Below are 3,750 nucleotides of genomic sequence, written 5' to 3'. Positions count from 1 at the left end.
CATTAAGAAATTCCTTCAGAAATCAGGATTCACTCTTCAGTGAGTATTGGGAGCCTTCAGTCAGTTTTGGAATTAGAGACTCTACATTGGGTTCTATCAAATTCAGTAAGGACTATAAGGACTTTATCGTATTTATATTATCCCTTTGAATAGGAATTACTTCCAATCTTGAAAGATTTCATTAATAACAAAATTCTGTTCTCATATACTCGCCCTAACCACTTTTTGTGGTGTAGACAACGTGGAGTGGGATGGAAAGCACAGGCTCTGGGATTGGCCAGGATAGCTTCACCATCGGTAACAAGGTAGAGTTATCCAGTTCTTAAAATGATTGAGTAGGAATGGAGAGGACAGATGTGGTGAGAGCTTCAGGAACACAGCCAGGTCATTCTAGGAATTACAATCAAATAAGCCAAAATAAAGTAGAATTCAGCCTATAAGGAAGTGGAGAAGCTAGGGTATGTGGCATGATTTTCTCCCCAGATGGGTTTAGCTATAGGTTGCTTGTGTATCACCCAGTATTCAGAGGAACTTGAATTTGAATTTGTTTCAGGAATATGCAGTACTCTAGCACTGAGTCAACAATAAGTGTGACTTTCAGAAACTCAAGGTATAAGAAATATTAAGACATTGATTTTCTACCTTCTCACTTCAAGGAGGCAGTGTACTACAGCAGAAAGTATTTAGGATCTACCTCCAGGTATAACTGGGTTTATTTGCCAGCTTAACCGCCTTCTAGCTGTGTGACTTTAGTTATATTAATAAATCTCTTTGAGTCTCACCTTGCTCATTTTTTTTTAGGTCAGGATGTAATACTGTACCAAGTTGTAAGGATTCTAGATAAAGAGTATAAAGTGTCTAGTATGGCACCTGGCATGTAGTACATACCTAATAAACATGTTATTGAAATATATTATTGTTGGTTCTGCAAGGATCTTAACACTCTGTAATAGACCTCTCCCATCCCAGTTGGGGAATGAATGTGTTACACTTGTGTTGTGATAGTATTAATCACTTTAGATTATGGGGCTTCTGCTGGCTCATATGGTACCTTTGTGTGAATTGTAAAATAATACCTCTTCCTCAAAAGACTTTCTTACCACTTGCTAGAAAATTGTCATAATAAACACAGATGTCTTTGATGGTCATAATGTGAATGCTGTTCTGCAGAATCACAAGGTCCACAATTTGCACAACCTGCAGTTGGTAGGCTGAATAATGGCCCCCCAAAACTGCATTTTAATCTCCAGAACCTGTGAATATATGTTACCTGAAATGGTAAAAGGGACTTCTACAGATGTGATCAAATTAAGTATTTTGAGATGCAGGGATAATACTGGATTGTTAGGGTGGGCCCAATGTAATCACAAGGATCCTTATAAGAGAGAGGCAAGAGGGCCAGACTTACAGAGGGAGAATGTGAGGACTAAAGGAGAGGTCAGAGAGGAAAGAAGATGCTATGCTGCTGGGTTTGAATTTGGAGAAAGGAGCCATGAACAAAGAACTGCCTGGGAGGCAGAGGTTGCAGTGAGCTGAGATCATGCCACTGCACTCCAACCTGGGCAACAGAGTGAGATTCTGTCTCAAAAAAGAAAGAAAGAAGGAAAGATCCTGTGAGTAGGAGTGTGATGGATAGCCGGGTGCATTGGCTCACGTCTGTAATCACAACACTTTGAGAGGCCGAGGTGGGCACATCATTTGAGGTCAGGAGTTCGAGACCATCCTGGCCAACACTGTGAAACCCTGTCTCTACTACAAATACAAAAATTAGCTAGGCATGGTGGTGCGCTTCTGTAGTCCCAGCTACTTGGGAAGTTGAGGCAGGAGAATCGCTTGAACCTGGGAGGGGGAGGTTGCAGTGAGCTGAGATCATGCCAGTGCACTCCAGCCTGAGCAACAGAGTGAGACTCCGTCTCAAAAAGAAAAGAAAAAAAGGAGTGTGATGGATAGATTGGAAAAGAGAACTGGGTGCAGGGAGACCAGTTAGAAGGCTATTTATAAAACAGATACTGAAATCTGGGTTAAGGCAGTGGGAATAAAATGAGAATACAAGAATTAAATGGGAATGCAAGAAATTTGGAACTTGGTCACTGACTAGATATGGGGGACTGATGGAGAAGAAGGAATCAAGGATGATGCCCAGTTTTCTTTCTGCCTTGGATGGTTAACAATATGTAAAAACCATTCATGGAGAACTCAGAATAAGGAGCAGGTTTGTGGGGAAAGAATGACCTTTGCAGTGTGCAAGAGGAATTATTCAGTAGGTAGTACAGAATTCATTCTGCTGCTGTGAAGCAAGTAGGGTTACAGATAGAAATCAGATAGAAATTTGGTAGTCATCAAGTATAGAAGTGGTGGTTTTAATTGAAGTATCAGTGAGATTGCCCTGGGAGAGGGTGGTGTGGAGTGAGAAAAAAACAAACAAACAAACAAAAAAACAAAACCCAAGGCAGAATTTCAGAAACCTAGGCATTTTAAGGGAGAACAAAGCTTAGAATCAGCAGAAGAAAGGTAGGAGGGGGACCAGAGGAGATACTACATTCTTGTTCTGCCCTCTTGTGGCAGGCCGAGCGTGTCCCAGAATAAATTTCTCCTGTCTTCAGTCTTCCAGGTCTCTGACTCATAATTCCATTCCCACCCTACCTGGGAGAACGGAGCTGCCAGGTCCTCTCATGGTCATTTCTCAAATGTAAAGCTCCTCTTTGATTATTTCTACAACTGAAGAGCAATTTGGACCCCACCCCATGTTGCAAAAGAATAAAAGCAAACAGTGGGGTGAGGCTTCAGTTTCCACATTTATATGCGCCACCATCTTTTGATCTATTCTGTTGGCCTCATTAATTTTAGTACATCTCAGCTCTCATCATATCCCTTCGCTCCCTTTATAATTAAAAGACATTTTATTTTGAATTTTTAAATTATAGTAAATATACTATATATTATAGCAAGACCTATGTGTGGCTTAAAAAAGAAATAACAAAAAATAGCAGTATTAGCTTCACTTTTTTTCACCACCAGACTTGAACACTTGAAGGCTAGAATGCAAATTAGCCAACTTTGAAATCTACTTCTTTTGGTTTTTATCTAAATACCATTATTTCATGAGTTACTTATTTCAGGTATTAGCTGTTGACTTCCCATTATGGTAGATGAAGATTTAACTCTCACTTTTTTCTCCATCAATTCCCTTCTCTGTTCTTTTAGTATAGTTATAACATACTTTTTGGTTAATGATGATGTTTATACTATTGTGATTGTGCAAACATTGTTCACTAAAGAGACAGGTAGTGAATTGTATCTACGTTTCTGTTTTGAACACATTTGTATCATTTCTAGAGTTATAATTCCCTTTTATCTGTATATTTTTATGTATTTATATTTGAGGCAGAGTCTTGCCCTGTCGCCCAGGCTATAGTGCAATAGTGCGATCTTGGCTCACTGCAACCTCTGCCTTCTGGGTTCAAGCAATTCTCCTGCCTCAGCCTCCCAGGTAGCTGGGATTACAGGCACCTACCGTACCCGGCTAATTTTTTTGTATTTTTATTAGAGACGGGGTTTCACCGTGTTGGCCAGGCTGGTTTCGAACTCCAGACCTCAAGTGATCCGCTTGCCTTGGCCTCCCCAAATATCCAATCCTTGTTTTTTCTGTTAGCCCTATCATGTCTATTTTTGTGTAACTGCTAAAAAAGTCAGAATATTCAGAATATTTATTTCTAGAAGTCCCCTTTGTAGAGCCTTCTCTCTTGATCC

The sequence above is a fragment of the Rhinopithecus bieti genome, unplaced genomic scaffold (assembly GCF_001698545.2).
Source record: "Rhinopithecus bieti isolate Rb0 unplaced genomic scaffold, ASM169854v2 scaffold_27604, whole genome shotgun sequence".
NCBI lineage: Eukaryota > Metazoa > Chordata > Mammalia > Primates > Cercopithecidae > Rhinopithecus > Rhinopithecus bieti.
The sequence above is the reverse complement of the archived record's forward strand: the minus strand, read 5'-3'. Positions refer to the sequence as shown.